This window comes from Orcinus orca, chromosome 2 (assembly GCF_937001465.1).
Source record: "Orcinus orca chromosome 2, mOrcOrc1.1, whole genome shotgun sequence".
NCBI classification, from domain to species: Eukaryota; Metazoa; Chordata; class Mammalia; order Artiodactyla; family Delphinidae; genus Orcinus; species Orcinus orca.
In genome coordinates this window covers 7,293,820-7,314,547 of record NC_064560.1, presented here as the reverse complement: position 1 = coordinate 7,314,547, position 20,728 = coordinate 7,293,820, and positions in this window count along the sequence as shown.

Below are 20,728 nucleotides of genomic sequence, written 5' to 3'. Positions count from 1 at the left end.
AGGCTGGGTATGGGAGAGACGAGGAGGACCAAACCCCAGTCCCCTGGAGAAGGAAAGCAGTCATTAGAATGTCAGAAGTGCGAGGGGAGCGCAAAGAGGAAGGCGCTCAGGCACCTGCAGGTCACGAGAGGCCAGTGGAAGGAAGACGACTTAGGGGAGATGACACCCAAGTGCCAGAGGGGGAGGTGGCGGAATTCTAGGCAGGGAACCACTGCAAGAAACCAAGACTCTAGTAACAGTTTTCGCTTTTAATTTCCTCTTTAAAAAATGTACCTCGGGGCTTCCCTGGTGGCGCAGTGGTTGAGAGTCCGCCTGCCGATGCCGGGGACGCGGGTTCGTGCCCCGGTCCTGGAAGATCCCACATGCCGCGGAGCGGCTGGGCCCGTGAGCCATGGCCGCTGAGCCTGCGCGTCCGGAGCCTGTGCTCCGCAACGGGAGGGGAGAGGCCACAACAGTGAGAGGTCTGCGTACCGCAAAAAAAAAAAAAAAAAAAGTACCTCGGATCTCAGACATAGCCCAAACCCAATGTCTCCCACATGCCGCCTCCTCTCCTCCCCCTCCCCTCCCCCCTCCCCCTTCCTTCCCTCCTTGATAACTATATCATGGGTTCCCCGGGGCTCTGACTCCCCACTGGGCTTGGTCCATGAGCAGGAGATCGAAGGGAGGGAGGACAGTGCGGTCCAGGCGGTCATTCCACTGACCTCCTATCAAGGCAACCTTCTCAGGAAATGCTCTTTTATCCAGGTTCCTGTGGTGGCTTCCTCCCGCGCTCATCCCTTGAGGCCTAGGACTAGTAACAGCTCTTCCACTGTCACTAGTGTTCCTTATGCTTCCTCTCCATCCCACCCACACTTTCATAAACAGTCACTTTATTAAGCTCTTCTTGAATTATTCTAATTCGAGGGCCACCTGTTTCCTGTTGGGACCTTGACTGATAGAGCAAATAGCAAATATATCAGGGAGACCAGGATGCAAGAATTATGTACGTGTATATAAAAACTGTGCAAGTTTATATATATTTTTTTATAAATTTATGTAATGTATAAAAATATTTCTATTTGTATAAATATAAATACATATAATTGTACATATAAATGTATAAATATGTCCACACCAGTGATGGTAGTGATGGTATCTCATTCATTCACTCATTCCACAGACTCATTTATTTATTTATTATTCCACACACTCATTTATTTTCATCGCTTGCTACGTGTAAAGCACAATGAGTAAGGCAACCACCCTTTCTGGATTTTATGAGACAGTGTCAGTTACAACCTTTTTTGTATGGTCAGACTATATATTTTATTTGGGGGATTTATAAAATATAATCTCAATAGCTTTGAGCAAAGGGAAGATGAGTACTCTGAGTTTATATTCTATTCTAGCTTATTCCTCCAAACTCCGTGTCTCTAAAAAAAAAAAAAAAGCGAGTGGAGAAAGCCCAAGGCAAGATCAAGTACCAGGTCTGCATCCCTCAGGTTACACTGTGGGTACAGTTCCCTCACTTGCTGACTCGACTCACGCTGAGTGGTGAGTCTGCTGCTTTGGCGTCAAAGGTTTCAACAGTGATAACCAAGGCTCGTTATGAGCCCAAGATGAGAGCTGAAAGCTTTACATATACTATTGAATTTATACTTCATGAAAACCTGTATGAATCAGGCATGGTTTTCCTCATTTTGCAGGTAGTGGTAGTAGTTCGCGCTGGATTCAAACCCAAGTCTATATCCAACACCCACTGCTCTTTATCCCACTGCATCATCTTTTCTAGGAATAGACAATTCGTGGCCAAGACCAGAGGGTTGCTTGGTAAATAAGAGACAATTACAGGTTTGGAGGCAAAGGGCCATCCTGCAATTTTGGCGTACTCTCTGTTATTATATCCACAGAGTGAGAAATCGGCGGGGGCACCAACCTTACAGGAGTCCTCTTTTGGTTCTGTGTGGTGGCATCAGACATCAGCTAACATTTTGCTCAGAGATTAGAAAGAAGTGGGAAGGGCAAGCAAAGTAAGAGATATACCCAGGGCACTCCAAAGGTTTGCTTCCCTAGAGACGTCTGGCTCCTTTGAACAATCTAATAATTATCGATTTGAGAAGGCAGTAGAGATTGGAGTGTTAATGGGAGGGGTGCAATTTGAAATTTAAGACTGTTCCAGGGAATTTCCTGGTGGTCCAGTTGTTAGGACTCTGAGCTTTCACCGCCAGGGACCCGGTTCCATCCCTGGTTGGGGAACCAAGGCCCCACAAGCCTCACAGAGTAGCCAAAAAATGAAACAAAAAACTGTTCCACTCATGATTAACCACTTTGGGGCTGGGATGGGCAGCTTTGCCATATGCTTCCTTTTGCTACAAGGGCAGAAGGGCAGTCAACCTAACCACACAGGAGGGTTTTTGTGAGTGGCAAGCAATACAAATGCTTGTAAATTTAGAGTACCCCGTAAGTTTTGAAGAATCCAAATTTAAGGTCTGTTGAAGACCTCATTAAAAAAAAAAACAAACTACCTTACTTTTCCCCTACACCTAAATTTAGTACCCAGATATCATGGTTTATGCCTGTCGTTCCAGAATGATTATGAACAATGTTCCCTTTCACACACAAAAGTGTCGATTTAGATGATAAATTATCATCTCACATTTGCTGTGTGTAATTGATCAACAAAAGAAGGTGAGGCAGTGGGACTCAGCTTCAAATACCTGAAGTCTGGTTTGAGAACGAGTGTTGCCTTGCTGCATGAGCCTAGGTTATTCAATTAACCTCTCTCATCCTTTATGTGCCAGGTGAAAATAAAATATTGGCCCGTGACTTTTATAAGCAGTAACAAATAGAAGTTGTTCATAGGGTTATAGGTCTTAGAGCTAGAAACCACCTGGAGAGATCATTCAACACACGTGGGGGCTATGAAGAGCTATACAAAATTCACCTTGAGGCAGCCAGTTTTCCCCGTGGCCCTCTGTTGTTTTGGAGAAATCTAGCAACTCAATCCAGCTGTGGTAAGTTACATCACAGGGAGCTGATTGATGTCTTAAGCCTTTTATCAACTGGAATTCAAACTATCCATCAGTCTGTGTCTGCCTGTGATTACCATAACAAACTCTCCAGTGGTCCCAGTAGATTTGATCACCCTGAAAGTGGCAGGAGCACATACTGTGGAGGTTCTGAGAAGGATACAACCACATCTCTTTGAGGGACTAAGAAAATCTTGATGAAGGAAATAGGTTTGATTTGGAGTGTGGAAACTGGGCATACTGCGGGCAGGAAGAGATGGGAGGAAGGCGTTCGTAGTTCTAGACTAAAGAGACAGTATGAGGAAAGGCAGGGAAAGTATGTGTGCGATGAGAATAATAAGACACAGGTTTGGTCACAGAGAGGGCATTTGTAGGGGAGGGGGAAGTAGGCTGAACCACGTGGTACGGTGTTTGAGTGTCATCGTAAGGCTAAGGCAAGGCTGTGGGAAGCCTGTATTGGAGCAAAAAGATTGCCCATCGGGAAGATTAGTCTGGAAACAGTGCAGACTGGATGGGCGTGTGGAGAGCCTGTGAGCAGCGAGGATGGTGAGGAGTCCTTTGGAACAACAGCAACAAAAGCAGTAACACGATTGTGATGCACAGAGAGTAGCTCACTAAACGATGTCAAGCAAAATCCAGGAGAGCATCAACAAAGGGTTGAGAAATAATCCCCAGTGGAAAGACTGTTCTTTGAAGGTGAGCCATTTCTTGGGGCGATTTATGAAGCAGGAGGCAAGCACTGTCACAATAAATGGCCATTAAGCCTGGCATCTTCTAACGCACCTTGGGAGATGAGGGGGAGAGCCCCTGGCTCCCCGACTTGTAACTTTCAGAACTCAAGAAAAATGGAGTGGGTGGCTTTCTTCCATATGGAAGCCTTGGGGGCATTTCAGTGTTTGCAGGGAATTTAATGTAGGGAGAGTAATTAGCGCCGACATCAGACGAGATACCATAAAAAGATGAATGTCCTGATTCTGAAATGACAATAAAAACAGGGATGGGAATAGAAGCTGAGAAATCCAGCCTGGGTTTATCTCGGCTTCCTGAGCAGGATCCACGATGCATAATCGGCTGCAGTGCCTAGGGCATGCAGTAAACAATGTAAACAATGACACGCTCCTTCCCAGATGTTGAAACAGACTAAATAACCTCCACTTTCCACTGGCAGCTCTGACAGCCCAAATTATTCGAAATCGCACCAGCCCAGGAGGAACTCGAGGCGAGCCCGAGCGGGTCACTTGGATGCTGCAAGCAAGAGGGGAGAAATGACTCCTGGGTGAGCACAGTTTAAGCTGTTTTCGCTAATAACCTTCATCTGGTTACAGGGAAGCACCAGGACGGTGGCTGACACGTGGGGCGCACGCGCACGGATGCACGCACGCGCACGGATGCACGCACGCGCACGCACGCGCACGCACGCACGCATCCCCGTCCTGCCTCGCCCCAAACGTGGCCTCTTGAGTGCTCTGAACCAGGGGTCCCCAGCCCCTGGGCCAGAGGACCACCAGCGGTCCGCGTTCTGTGGGGAACCAGGGTGCACAGCTGGAGGTGAGCGGCGGGGAGCGAAGCTTCATCTGCCTCTCCCCGGCTACCCATCACCGGCATTGCAGCCTGAAGCAACCGCCTCCCCCCCCCCCCCCCCCGTGGAAATATTGTCGTCCAGGAACCGGTCTCGTGCCAGAAAGGTTGGGGACCGCTGCTCTAAACCATCAAGAGCTTCACGTTGGTGCCAGACAAGACCCAGCCGAGAAACCCAGTCATGTTTGCCTTGGAAAACTCCTGTCTCCTGTTGATCTCTTATGGAAGTAAGCCTTGAGTTCATCTGATTGTCAGCCACTTCTCTTATTCTTTAATGTGCTAATTTAACCTCATGTTCCCTGACATCATGCTGATCTCATGAAAGGCTCTCTAACAAACTTACTTTTAAAAAGGTCAGTGCCGGGCCCGAGCCCTCCCTTTTAAATGGTCACAACAGCTCCAATCATAGTTTGCTGTCTCTCACAGACAGAATCATCCCACGTGGGAACGGAAAGAAGGCATCCAGGGCATCCGCTCGGATTACACATCAGGAAAGGGAAACCAGGCAGAAGGCACGGCTGGCCCCAGGCAAGGATTTTTTTTTTTTCCCCCCAACCAAAATGACAAGGGAAGAGGTATTTGTGTGGTGTCATGGTGGTGACCTTTGAGAAGCGAGCCCATTGCAAACTTATCCCTCTGGAGGCCTTCTGAGTCGAGCAATGTAGCAGCTCCTTTCTGAGGTACTTCTTAGCAAACAATATAATTAAAACAATTGTCACAACATTCTCAAAGCTTTAAAACAGATTTCTAGAGACCTGGTTTCCTGCTGTTGGCAGTAGCAAGCCCACCAGTAAAAAATACCGCAGAATTAAAAATTCTATGTATTCTTTTCAACAGAAGAATAGGAGATACACTGAAAAGGAGAGGCAGGAATTATGATAATTTGTTCCACAAACAAGTGCATTTAATGAAATATTCTTAAGGAACAAAGAGAAATACATGATTTATTTGTGTATATAGCAATATTATATGTATATACACAATGTAGTACGTATGTGTATGTCTAAACATCTGTCTTGTGCTCAGCATTTTTCCTAGGCTAGATGTGATTGAATTAACTCTCGGTTGTAATGGTTTTGCTCCTTTTCATAAAGGCTTTAACTTAATAATCGAATTTGTTATCTTTTAAAAATACCCTACAAAAAGCCATGCATTTGGTGGTCTTCCAGCTGGGGAAGGCCAGCTCTCCCATAGCAAAGTCAGGTTTAGATCTTTCTGAGTTTGAACAAACCACAAAACAAAAATTCGCCTTTTAAAAACGACACTTTGACCCATTTCTAAGTCTTCCTTAAGTTATAATGAAATGTAGTTGCCGACCCTGCTTTAGCAATCAGTAAGGAAATGGTTCCAGTTTTCACACTCACAGTAGGGCTTGATGTCAAGTTTGGTCTTCAAGTCTGCTTCTTCCAGAAACGCTGCCTCGATTTTTTTTTTTTTTTTTAAGGTTGCCATTTATGGTCAGGGGAGCATGGTAGACTACAATTTCTGGTTTGTTTCCGGGGTAGTAGCAACAGAAATGGTTGAGCAGAGAACCAATCATGATGGTTTTAAAAAAAGTTTTCTAAAGGGGGAGAGGAAAAGAGAGAGGAAATGCTGAAATGCTTGGGCAGAAATCTGGGTTCTTTTTCCAGCTGGTGCTAAGTAAACCCCTGGCATTTTTGTGTAGTTTTGAGAAAAGTAGCAATCATGATTCCCATTTTATAGGCAGCAGGAGCCACCTTTCTCTGCTCAGAGAGCACACATCCACGCGGCCTACATGTACATCCTCACAGAATGTTAAATAATTGAATGACATCCACCTCCCTGCATCAAGTAATAGAGATTTTAAGGCTTAGGAGGAGAAATCCAATCACTTTATTTTGTCCTAAATTTCTAACTGTCCTAAGAGGCTAATAGTAAAGTTTTGGGTAAATTGCTATGTAAAATAAATACGGTAAATGAATCATCCAAACAAAAAGGAACAGGTTGGAACTGAGAACTAACAAGGTGCTCGAAGTCATAGGAACATCCACTAGCAAATGATTGTCTACTCTTTACTCTAAAAATGTTGAGAGGTTAGAGCCCAGCCTCAGAAAGGTGGGTCTACCCAGAGACAGGTCCCTGACAAAATCAGGAATAAAATCGACGGGGCACCTGGTCCAGTTGGGTGGTTAAAAATTAAACTGGACACATCTGAGGTGGGATCAAAACAGAGTACAACCCACAGAATGGGAGAAAATATTTACAAATCCTATATGTCTGAGAGATTAATATCCAGAATATATGAAGAACTCCTGCAACTCAGTGACAACAGCAAAAAGTAACAACCCAATTCAGAAACGGGCAAAGAACTTGAATAGACATTTCTCCAGATAGATATACAGACAGCCAATCAGCACATGAAAAGATGCTCAACATTGTTAATCATTAGGGAAATGCAAATCAAACCAAAATGAGATACCAGTTCATACCGTTGGGGTGGGTATTATCAAAAAGCAAACAGAAAAACAAGTGCTGGCATGGATGTAAAGAATTGGAACCATTGTGCATTGCTGGTGCTCATGTGAAATGGTGCAGCTGCTGTGGAAAACATGGTGCTTCCTCAAAAAGCTAAGTGTAGAATAACTGTATGACCCAGCAATTCCGCTCCTAGGTACACACCCAGAAGAGCTGAAAGCAGGGACTTGAATAGGTATTTGTATACCCATTTTCATAGCAGCAGCGTTCGCAATAGCTAAATGTCCAGTAGCAGATGAATGGATAAACAAACTGTGCTATATCCATACAACGGAATATTATTCAGCCTTTAAGAGGAACGAAATTCTGATGGATGCTGCAACATGGACGAACCTTGAAAACATGATGCTGAGTGCAGTAAGCCAGACACAAAAGGACCAACAGTGTATGATTCTATTTATGTGAAGTCCCTAGAGTAGTCAAATTGATAGAGACGAAGTGGAACGGTGGTTTCCAGGGGTTGGGTTTTGGGGGGAAATGGGGAGTTGGTGTTTAATGGGTAGAGAGTTTCAGCGTAGGATGAAGAAGAAGTTCTGGAGATGGATGGCGGTTAAGGGTGCAGAACAACGTGAATGCACTTACTGAACTGTACCCATAAGAGTGGTTTAAATGGTAAATTTTGTGTTAGTTTATTTAAACACACTAAAAGAGAGGAAGATATGCAACACTGTAAAACAACTACACTTCCATTTAAGAAAATTTAAAAAGAGAGAGAGTAAAGATGATTTGAAATGGTCTGGCCCTGGCTCTATCCCAGCCACCTCTTAAGCGAGTTCATAAGCTCTCACAACCACCTTTCATCTGCCTCCCCCCAGTTTATCCCACAATGAGATTCTCTTCAAGGACACAGAGACAGACTGGTCCCCTGGGCCAGGTGATCATCACACTTGGCAGCTCGGAGAGCTTGTGCTTCCAGGTACCTTCCAGAGATTTCTACTCAGCACCAAGTCACCAGGACCAAAGGAATGACGGTCACCAGCAGGGTGTCGCCACGATGGAAGAGAGGTGAATGCACTCCTGCAGAGGATAAAGCTCTGCTCCCAGGACTGTGCTCTGCATGGGCCACTATTGTAACTCAGGTCCCCCTGGCCTCACAAAGACTCCCCTGCCCTCCGTGAGCCGTGGCAGCTGGCATAGATGAGGGACCCGCGTTAGGGCCGTAAGTAGGAGGGCCCAAGTCTTTATTCGCCTTTTCTTTTTCATTCTTCATTCTGTTAAAGTCACTTTACGTTGGACATCCATAGACGTGGCTCCCTACCCCCACTCAATCATAATAGTGAAATATTCATACATATTGGAATTTTTTTAAAAAGTAATTTTAAAAGAAGTACTGGGGACTTCCCTGGTGGTCCAGTGGTTAAGACTCTGCGCTTCCACTGCAGGGGACATGGGTTCAATCCTTGGTCGGGGAACTAAGATCCCGCATGCCACGTGGTGTGGCCAAAAAAAAGAAGTCATGAGTCTCTTGGTGAATCTCAGCTTGTGGAAGAGACAGCAGCTTATGAGAAAAAAAGGATACAAATTCCAACCAGGCTTTGGAGGACACAGCGCACGTTAATGGCTGTAAATGGCAGAGCCCCCAGCCCCCAGCATTCCTGAGAAACGTTCCAGCCCGGGTGCTCTGTTCACAGTCTCCCTTCCATCTCCCATCTTGCTGTCACTTTGTATGACTGCCCAGTCTCTCCACCTTAGGAGGACTGAGCCCAGACTGGCCCTTTCCCTTTCTCATGACTTGGTGTGCGTTTCAGACAGAGATCTGTGGTGCGGATACGATAGGATGTTTTCCACTTATTTCATGATCCATGGAGCCAAATTTCCCAGGGTAACAGCCTTTGAGACCGGTGGTAAAATAAATATGCAGCCAGGCCATATTTACTCTTTTCTTTGGGCACTGGATCACAACCCTGGCAGGATGTCTGAAGGAAAAAATTGGTAAGTTGGACTTTATTGAAATTAAAAATATCTGATCTGCAAAAGACACTGTTAAGAGAATGAAAAGACAAGCACTAGCCTGGGAGAAAATATTTGCAAAACATGCATCTGATAAAGGGCTAGTATCCAGAACTTCTAAAGCTCAACAGGAAGGAAACAAACAACATAATTTAAAAATGGGCAAAAGATCTGAGAAGAAATCTCACTAAAGAAGATACACAGATGCCAAAATAGCAGATGAAAAGATGCTTAGCACCATGTGTCTTCAGGAAATGCAAATTAAACAACAATGAGATACCACCACACACCCATCAGAATGGCCAAAATCCAAAACACTGACAACACCAAATGCTGACGAGGATGTGGAGCAACAGGAACTCTCATCCATTGTTGGTGGGAATGCAGAATGGTACGAACACTTTGCAAGACAGTTTGGCTGTTTCTTATAAAACTGAACGTACTCTTGTATGCTCTCCAGCAATTGCACCCCTTGACATTTACTCAAAGGAGTTGAAAATTTACATTTACACAGAAAGCTACATGTGAATGTTTATGGTAGCTTTATTCATAATTACTAAAACTTGGAAGCAACCAAGATGTGCTTCAGTAGCCGAATGGAAAATTTGTGGTACATCCATGCACCAAAATATTATTCAAGTACATAAGATGGACTGTTATTCAGGTATGAAAAGAAATGAGCTATGAAGCGATGAAAAGGGATGGAGGAACCTTAAATACATGTTGCTAAGGGAAAGAAGCCAATGTGAAAAGCTATATACTGGGGCTTCCCTGGTGGCGCAGTGGTTGAGAGTCCGCCTGCCGATGCAGGGGACGCAGGTTCGTGCCCCGGTCCAGGAGGATCCCACATGCCGCGGAGCGGCTGGACCCGTGAGCCATGGCCGCTGAGCCTGCGCGTCCGGAGCCTGTGCTCCGCAATGGGAGAGGCCACGACAGTGAGAGGCCCGTGTACCGCAAAAAAAAAAAAAAAAAAAAAAAAAAAAAGCTACATACTGTGTGATTCCAACTATATGACATTCTGGAAAAGGCAAGACTTTGGAGGGGTTCAGGGGGACATGGAGGGAGAGAGAGGGGAAGGGGTGGAGCATTTTTAGGGCATTTTTAGGTCAGTGAAACTATTCTGTGTGACGCTGTATTGACAGATACTTGTCATTTTATATTTGTCAAAACACATAGAACGTATACCACAAAGAGTGACCCCTAATGTAAACTATGAACTTTAATTAATGTAATGTATCAGTATTGGCTCATCAATTGTTACAAATATCCCTCACTAATGCAAGATGTTAATAACAGGAGAAACTGGGGGGAGAAAAAAGGGGGTATATGGGAACTCACTGTACTTCCCATTCAATTTTTCTGTAAACCTACAACTGCTTTAAAAAAAAGTCTATTAAAACAAACAAAATATACACGCACGCACGCACGCACACACACACACACACACACACACATACATACACATGGAACATTTAAAAAATACCGATGCCTAGGCTCCACTCCAGAGATTCCAATTTGATTTGTTTCCAGTGGTGCCTGTAGGTTTCCCCAAAGTAGTCTGAGGCTTAAAGTCACAGTTTCTCGTCAAAGAGCGAAAAATCCCCCAAGTTTACCAAGTCAAGACCCTAGCCCACCAGCATCACTTAAGAAAAGCTCACAAGCAGAAACTAACACACCATTATAAAGCAATTATACTCCAATAAAGATGTTAAAAAAAAAAAAAGAAAAGCGCACAGACTCTTCGATACTTGCAGAAGCGGGGGTGACTGGCTGGAAGCCAAGACCACTCTTACGGTGACCCTAAGCCTTAACCATTTCCAAAACCATTGCTGGGAACAAGGGAACAAAATGAGCAGAGCTTCAGACAAGAAGGTTTTGGATTTTGTTTTGTTTTGTTCCCTTAAATTTCTTTTTCTCTGAAGTAACCAAGAAGAGCTTGGTTTCAGGACATGAGTCCAGAATTCGTATTCACTTTGGACTGTAGTGTCTGGCAGTTTCCTTAGTGGCAACTGAGACTAAAAGTGTGCCTACCTTTCACTTTAGGGCTTCCGGTGTCCTCGGACTTTTCTTCCTAAACTCGGGGGTTCCGCTGCAGCCCAGATCTTGGCTGCTGAGTCTTGGGGGGGCTGAGCTCCTCCCCTCTCTCCTCTCCCTTCCCCTGCACGTCCTCCTCTGCAGACAGCTTTAGAGTCTCACTCAAATCCGTGCCCATTTCTGGCTGATCAGATCAAGGTAACCACAGTGTCGTAAGGGAAGATAACGGCTTATAATGTTACTCCCTCTCACCAGTTGACAGTATGCACCCAAAGCCTCTGTATCATTCGCGGCCCTTGGCCCTGCAATTCCATACATGTCAGCACAGCTTTATCTCTAAGGATGTTCACTTCACAGCATGGGCAGTGTTACCCGGAAAACATAAATGTTTGACAGAGGACTGTTGTTTAAAAAAGCTCCCTGTAATCGTTCACCATTTCGGCCCCAAGGAGAGGGGAGAGGGATGCCACCGAGGGCTGGAGGAATCTGGGAGTCAGGGAGAGTCTTTGAGTTGCAAGAAATTAATGCAGATCTCTTGCCATTTCTGGGGGAGAGGGGAAGAGAGTGGGGAACTGAGATGGGGGACTAGGCAGGGGCTTGTGTCCTGTTTTCGCTACTTGGCACAGAAATTCTGGAACAGAGCACGTTAAATGGATTGAATGGAAAGAGCAGAACATCAGGGTTCATGGTTGCCCAGCCTGGGAGCTCCTGCAAGCATCGGGGAGAAGGTTCTTATTCAGCTATGCCCCACGTGGGGCTGGAGTGCTGCTAGCTCAGAGCTGGTGGTAGGAGGAGACTGTTGGGTATCCCCAAGGCCATGTTCCTGGACCCCTGCAGTCTGTTAGCTCCGGGACTCTACAGGTTTCTGTGTGCCTCAGAGACTTGGTGGGCTGATGGCCTTGGCTCAGGGCACACTGGTGACAGTGTGCTGGGATCTTAAGCCAAGATGCAGATGGCTGGGCCGTGAAACCCAGTAGCTGGAGCCACAGAACGGCTCAGAAGGCTATAAGAGACTGTAGCACCTTGGCAGAGACAGCAGGCCCAGGACAAATCCAGACCTGCCAGGCTTCATTAGAGAACAGTGAGGGCACGGACGGCAGCACGTGGATCCAAAGCCTTTAACCAACACCCCCTGCCCTCCTCCAAGAAATCCAGACTCAGTCTCAGGAAGGCGCTGGGGAAGGAGGCCTGAAAACTGGAACGTTTATCCAAAGAAACTGACCTGAATGGGACTACTATTCAACCCGGAAAAAAAAAAAACTGAGAATTTTCACTTTCTTCCTACAATAGTGTTGGAGGCCAGAGATGCAGGATTGGATCTGATGGGAAATGAACTATGTTTCTTGGCTCTCTGAGTAGTGCTGGGTTAAATAGTCAAACCACTACCTTTAACATACAGCCAGGTTACCTTCAAGGCGGGTTGGAGGACCCGTCTTAGACCTAAGCCAGAGGAAGAGCATTAAATATTGATGTCAGGGTGTTAACAATAAAGAGCTGTGGTCCAGCCATTGTCTTGTAGTGCTGTCACTAATTGGCAAACTCCAGACCTCACAAAGAGAGTTCCTAGAGTTTCCAGCACCCTTTCTACTGCTTCTTTCCTGAATACAAACAACAGGCAAGGCTGGGACTTCCCTGGCAGTCCAGTGGTTAAGAATCCCCCTTCCAATGCAGGGGAAGTGGGTTCGATCTCTGGTCGGGGAGCTAAGATTCCACATGCCATGGGACAACTAAGCCCATGCGCCACAACTAAGACCCAATGCAGCAAAATAAAGAAATATATTAAAAAAAAAAAAAAGCAAGGCTCAGCAGACGTTTGAGGACAACTTCCAACGCGAGAGAGAAACAGGAGAAAAAAAGGGACTCAGGAGAATCAGAGACAATACAAAGAGTAGGGGAGAATATCAAAAAAGTCACTAACATCTTCAGAGAGAAAAGAGAAGACCCCTTAAAACAGCAACAGATTATGTGCAAAAAAGAAACAATCAGAGCTCAAGAAAGACTTTTAGAAATTACAAATATGACAGCTGAAATTAAAAGAGGATGGAGATACAATCAAGGAAATCTCTCAGGAAATAAAAAGCCAGGGAAAGTTCAGTAGGATAGAAAAATATGAGAAAATTAGAAGATTGGTTTAGGAGATTGTATTAGTTATCTATCGCTGTGTAACAAATTACCCCCAGAGTTTAGTGCCTTAAAACAACAATAGCATTTTATCATCTCACACAGTGTTTGCAGGTCACCCAGTACTTAGCTGAATGGTTCTGGCGTGGGGTCTGTCCCAGGTTGTGGTCAAGATGTTGGCTGGGACTGTGGTCACCTTGGGCTTGACTGGGCTGCAGAGTCGCTTCCAAGATGGCTCCCTCACGGGGCAGTTCCTTGCTGGCTGTTCCTTGTCATGTGGACTCGCATAGGGCTGCTTGAGTATCCTCATGACATGGCAGCCTGCTCCCCCCAGAGCAAGTGATCTGAGAGAGAGCAAGGAGGAAGTTGCAGTGCTTTTCAGGAGTAATATACTGACCCTTCCATCACATTCTATTTGCTAGAAGTGGTCAGTAAATCAGGCTCAGGGAGAAGGAGCTAGAAAGGGTTAACAGCAGTGAGATGACTCACAGTGGTGTAGGGCAGTGGTGGGTGGGGTGGAAAGAACACAGATTCTGACGTCAGGGGGTCCTGGGCTTGAATCTTGGCTCCTCCTCAAGCAAATCATATGCCTCTCCTCAGTCTCCTGTCCTGTAAAATGGGTGTGATATTGCCACTATGCAGGGTTTTTTTTTAAGTTGAGAATAAATTGTTAAAAGTGACTTGTATATGGTAGGTGCCAAATAAATCACAGTTGTTATTATTAGTATTGAAATTTATTGGTTAAAATAGAAAGGATGTGATCTGCAGTGAAATCCTGGCGAAGTCCCAAAGCAGAACTCAGAAAAACAGCAAAGTCCCCCCTGGACACCCTCAGTAATGGACAGCTAAACAATTGGAATGCATTACTCTGTTATTTCTGAATAATCATGGGTATTCTGCTTAAACCCCAGAGACATCTTTTAGCATGTGAGTTTTATGGATTTGGAGGAAACTTTTATGCTACTGAAAGGTCGTTCTTTGGTTTTTAGTTTGGGGGAGGTCTTTGCCCATATCTAGGAGAAGTATGTTTGACTCTGCAACCTCACAGATTTTGAAACAGCATGATTTAGTGAGTGGCAAGAAGAAAGCCTCAACCATTCTTAAGCCAGAACTCCCCCAATGAGACTAGCTTCTTATTGGGTAAACGCAGACCTGATTGGTTCTCCATCTGCCCCTCAATATACTGGGTTGGCCAAAAGGTTCATTCGGTTTTTTCCATACGATGCCTGTAGTAGCACTTAGTTGTCTTTAACTTCATTCGAAACAACTTTGTTAGATTGTATGTGACAGCTGTCATATCAGCGTGCATTTAAAAAAAGACTTATCAAAATTGGTGATTTTTTGTGTAGCCATTTTAATATTGAAGGTGGAAGAAAAAACAACATTTTCAGCATATTATGCTTTATTATTTCAAGAAAGGTAAAAATGCCACCGAAACGCAAAAAAAAAGATGTGTGCAGTGTATGGAGAAGGTGCTGTGACTGACCGAACACATCAAAAATGGTTTCATGCTGGAGATTTCTCGCTGGACAATGCTCCAGAGTCAGCTAGACCAGTTGAAGTTGATAGCGATCAAATCGAGACATTAACTGAGAACAATCATTATACCACGTGGGAGACAGCCGACACACTCAACATATCCAAGTCAAGCGTGGAAAATCACTTGCACCAGCTGGTTATGCGAATCGCTTTGATGTTTGGGTTCCACATAAGCGAAAAAAACCTTCTTGACCATATTTCCACGTGTGATTCTCTACTTAAACGTAATGCAAACGTTCTGTTTTTAAAACATATTGTGACGGGTGATGAAAAGTGGATACTGTACATAATGTGGAACGGAAGAGATCTTGGGGCAAGCGAAGTGAATCACCACCAACCACACCAAAGGCCAGTCTTCATCTAAAGAAGGTGATGTTGTGTATATGGTGGGATTGGAAGGGAATCCTCTATTATGAGTTCCTTCCAGAAAGCGAAACGATTAATTCCAACAAGCACTGCTCCCAGTTAGACCAACTGAAAGCAGCAGTTGACAAAAAGTGTCCCGAATTAGTCAACAGAAAATGCATAATCTTCCACTAGGATAACTCAAGACCGCATGTTTCTTTGATGACCTGGAAAAACTGTTACAGCTTGGCTGGGAAGTTCTAATTCATCGGCCATATTCACCAGACATTGCACCTTCAGATTTGCATTTATTTAGGTCTTTACAAAATTCTCTTAATGGAAAAAAATTTCAATTCCCTGGAAGACTGTAAAAGGCACCTGGAACAGTTCTTTGCTCAAAAAGATAAAAGGTTTTGGGAAGATGGAATCATGAAGTTGTCTGAAAAATGGCAGAAGGTAGTGGAACAAAAGGGTGAATATGTTGTTCAATAAAGTTCTTGGTGAAACTGAAAGATGTGTCTTTTATTTTTACTTAGAAACTAAATGCACTTTTTGGCCAACCCAATACAAAGTGCATCTCAATTTATAACCTACCTGGCTTTTGTGAAATGCACAAGGGACACAGAAAAGCACGACAGCTTTTGGTGGCGATGTTGGTTCCTATTATCACGATAGATAAAGCACGGTATTGGTAATGCTGACTTAGGTTTGTGGATGCCTCCCCTCTTTCCACAGCCAGTATGGTTTTGATCCTCAACCACCTTCAGATGTGGGAGGAGTCAAAACGTTGGTTCCCAGTTCTACAGATAAGGAAACAGAGACTGAAAAAGATGAAGCAGCTTCCAGACATAGTACTTGTCTGTGCAGAACTAAGATCAGAGTTCAGATCTTCTCGGGGTCCAGGGCTGTTCCCATCACCTTCCCGGCCGGTGGTAGGAGGGGATGAGGCTTCGCAGTCAGATGATGGTGTCAGGGCAGGCTCCGTGGCCCTCTGATTTGGGGCTCACTGGACAAAGCCTGCCCCAGTGACACACTCAGGCCTGGGCCTTGGGCCTCAGAGTTCAGCCAGGGACACCTTCTCCCTTGGCCCTATTTTTCTTGCCTCTAAAATAAGAATCCTGACCTACTTCTTAAGCCTGTCCTCAGGGAAGAGATCAAGATTTTTAAACTAAATTAAAATGTGTTTGTAAATGTCCTAATACAGCATAAAAATACTTTGCCTTCAGTGATGCTTTTCCCCCCGCTCTTGGGAGTCACCAGAGGGGGTGAGAGGTGGGGAGGTAGGGAGAAGCCAGAGGACCTATCCCCCTTCCTCTCTGCTTCTGGCAGCATTCCCAACAGTGGCTGCATCTCCCCTGTGGTTCCAGTTCCCCACGAGCAAGCGCCTCCCCGTCCCCGGGCTCACTTCCTGCTGGTGGCCCTGGCTCCCACCTCTGTCCTCTGTCCGTGTGGCCCCAAGGGTGGTAGCTGCTTCCAGCCATTGCTAATCTCTGGGTCGCCTTGCCCTGCCCTGTGGGCTTTCCTTTGTCACCAGTCCTCTGTGTTAGATTCTATCCGCTGAAATCATGGTGTGGGCTGTTTTCCTCACTGGGTCCCCAGTGTTTGGTCCCTCTCTACAGAGAGAGTGGGGTACGGGGAATGCCTTCACCTGGGAGAAGGAGATCTGGGCCCGGGTGGGGCACTTCCTCCAGCCAGCCAGGTGATCGTGGGCAAGTCACAGCCTCTTTGGACTTTGGTTTCCTTTTCTGCAAAATGAAATAACTAGTCTAGGTGATTCAATTGCTGTCAATTTCGGAGCTATGATTTATCTAGTAGGTGGGTGATCCCCTGTCTGTGCCAGAACACCGTCCAACTGGGACTCCTGTTCCCAGTAAAAAGATGGGGGTTTTTACAAGTAAACTTTAAAAGCTTTTGGGCCCCATCAGGTCCAACTCATCAGTCACCTGAAGGGCCACTTGGGAAGTAGGGGAAAATAATAGCCAATGAAATGATTCCCTAAGAATGCTACCAGACACTGTTGTCTTGTCTTAAAGCAATCTGAGAAGTCCTCGGGCAAGTATTTTAAGGAAAAGAATAATGCAAAGGACGTAGAATTCATTAGCAAATGCTGTTTGCACCCCCTCTTTTCCTCCCCTGTGGAATATCTAATAGTTTCAAAGGAAATACTTTTTTAATTTTATTTTTTAAGTGTACAATCAGTGGTCTTCAGTGTGACCACAAAGTTGTGCAAACATCACTGCTAATTCCAGAACATTTTCATCACCCCAAAAAGAAGCCCCATGCCCATTAGCAGTCACTCCCCATTCCTCCCTCCCTCCAACTCCCAGCAAACGCTACTCTACTTTCTGTCTTTGTTGATTTGCCTCTCTTACACATTTCTTTGTGACCAGCTTCTTTTACCTGGCGTAAGGTTTTCAAAGCCCATCCATGTTGTAGCAGGTATCAGTACTTCATTCCTATTTATTGCCAAATAATATACCATCATATGGATATACCACATATTGTTTATCTACTCATCAGGTGGACATATGGGTTGTTTCCACTCTCAGGCTGTTATGAATAACGCTGCTACAAACATTCATGTACAGCTTTTGTAGGAGCAGAATTGCCAAGTCATATGGTAAATCTATATTTAACATTTTGAGGAACTACCAGCCTGTTTTCAAAGGAGCCGCAACTGTTTAACATTCTCACCAGCAACCATGGGGGTCCCAGTTTCTCCACATCTGCATTAATATTTGTTATTGTCTGTCTCTTTAATTACAGCCATCCTAATGGTTTGAAGTGCTATTGTGGTTTTGATTGGCACTTCCTACTGACTAATATATTAAGCATCTTTCATTTGCTTCTTGGACATTCATACGTCTTCTTTGGAGAAATATTCAGTCCAATCCTTGGCCCGTTTTAAAATTGGTTTATTTGTCTTTGTATTGTTAAGTTGCAAGCATTCTTTTTTTATTATTTTTTAATTGAAGTATAGCTGCTCTACAATGTTGTGTTAGTTTCTGCTGCACAGCAAAATGAATCAGCTGTATGTATACATATATCCCCTCCTTTTTGGATTTCCTCCCCGTTGAGGTCACCACAGAGCATTGAGTAGGGTTCCCTGTGCTATACAGTAGGTCCTCATTAGTTATCTGTTTTATACATAGTAGTGTATATATGTCGATCCCAGTCTGCCAATTCATCCCACATCCCTTTTCCCCCCTTGGTGTCCATACTTCTGTTCTCTACATCTGTCTCTATTTCTGCTTTGCAAATAGGTCCATCTGTACCATTTTTCTAGGTTCCACATATATGCATTAATATATGATATTTGTTTTTCTCTTTCTGACTTACTTCACTCTGTATAACAGTCTCTAGGTCCATCCATGTCTCTGCATATGGCAAAATTTCGTTCCTTCTTATGGCTGAGTAATATTCCATTGTATGTATGTACCACATCTTCTTTATCCATTCCTCTGTTGATGGACATTTAGGTTGCTTCCATGTCCTGGCTATTGTAAATAGTGCTTCAGTGAACACTGGGGTGCATGTGTCTTTTGGAATTATGGTTTTCTCTGGGTATAAGCTGCAAGAGTTCTTTATATCTTCTGGATGCAAGTTCCTTATCAGATATATAGTTGGCAAATATTATATTTTCTTCCATTCTCTGGGTTGTTTTTTCAATCTCTTCATGGAGGCTTTTGAACCATAAAAGGTTTTAATTTGGATAATGTCCAATTTATTTTTTTATTGCTTGTATTTTTGGTGTTCTATCTAAGAAGCCATTGCTTTATTCAAGGCCATGAAGATTTACTCTTTTGCTTTCTTCTAAGAGTTTTATAATCTTAGCTCTTACATTTAGGTTGTTGATCCATTTTGGATTAATTTTTGTATATGGTGTGAGGTAGGGGTCCAACTTCATCCTTTTGCATGTGACTGTCTAGTTGTCCCAGTACCATTTGTTGAAACAACTATTCTCCATTGAAGTTTTGTGGAATCTTTGTCAAAAATCAGTTGGCTACAGGACATGGAAGCAACCTAAGTGTCCATCGACAGATGAATGGATAAAGAAGATGTGGCACGTATATACAATGGAATATTACTCAGCCATAAAAAGAAGTGAAATTGAGTTATTTGTAGTGAGGTGGATGGACCTAGACTCTGTCATACAGAGTGAAGTAAGTCAGAAAGAGAAAAACAAATACCATACGCTAACACATGTGTATGGAATCTTAAAAAAAAATGGTTATGAAGAACCTAGGGGCAGGACAGGAATAATGGCGCAGATGTAGAGAATGGAGTTGAGGACATGGGGAGGGGGAAGGGTAAGCTGGGACGAAGTGAGAGAGTGGCATGGACTAATATATACTACCAAATGTAAGATAGATAGCTAGTGGGAAGCAGCTGCATAGCACAGGGAGATCAGCTCAGTGCTTTTGACCACCTAGAGGGGTGGGATAGGGAGGGTGGGAGGGAGACACAAGAGGGAGGAGATATGGGGGTATATGTATACGTATAGCTGATTCACTTTGTTATAAAGCAGAAACTAATGCAGAATTGTAAAGCAATTACACTCCAATAAAGATGTTAAAAAAAATCAATTGGCTATAAATGTAAGGATCTGTTTCTAAATTCTCACTTCAACTTTGTAGATGTATATATCTATCTTATACCAGTACTGCCCTGTCTTGATTACTGTAGACTTATGGTAATTTTTGAAATCAGGAAGTGTGAGTCATTCAACCATTTTTTGTTTTTTTTTTTTTAAGATTGTTTTGGTTGTTCTGGGTCCCTTTCATTTCCATGTAAATTATAAGATCAGTTTGTCTTAAACTGCAAAAAAGGTGGCTGGGATTTTGATAAACATTGAATTGAATCCGTAGACCAATGTGGGAAGTATTGCCATCTTAACAATGTTAAATCTTCCAATCCATGAACCTGGGATGTGTTTCCACTTATTTAGGTCTTTTAAAATTTCTTTCAATGATATGTTATAATTTTCAGTGTACAAGTTTGCACCTCTTTTGTTAAATTTATTCCCAAGTATTTTATTCTTTTTGATGCTCTTGTAAATGGGATTGTTTTCTTACTTTCATTTTTGAGTGTTGATTGCTAGTTTATACAAATACAATTATTTTTACATATTTGTCTTGTATCCTGAAACCTTGCTGAACTTGTTCATTAGTTTCAACAGTTTTTCCATGGATTCCTTAGGTTTTTCTATATACAATATCATGTCATCTGCAAATAGAGATAGTTTTACTTTTCTTTGCAATCTAGATGCCTTTTATTTCTTTTTCTGGCCTAGTTGTCTTGACTAAACCACTAGTACAGTGTTTAATAGAAGTGGCAAGAGCAGACATCCTTGTCTCATTCCTGATCTTAGGGCAAAAGCTCTCAGTCACTCACCATTAAGTATGATGTTAGCTGTGAGTTTTTCTTACTGCTCTTTATTGGTTTGATAAAGTTGCCTTCTATTCCTAATTCGTTGAGTGTTTTTAATCATTAAAGGAATATACTCTTGTGCCCCGCCCTTACCTTTTAGTTCCTATTGCTCTAAATGAATTTCTTCTTTTATTTCCATGAAAATGACAGCAAACAGCTACCACTTGATCTATTCCCACTATCTCATTCCCTCAAATTGATTAAAAAAAAAGAAAAACACACACAAA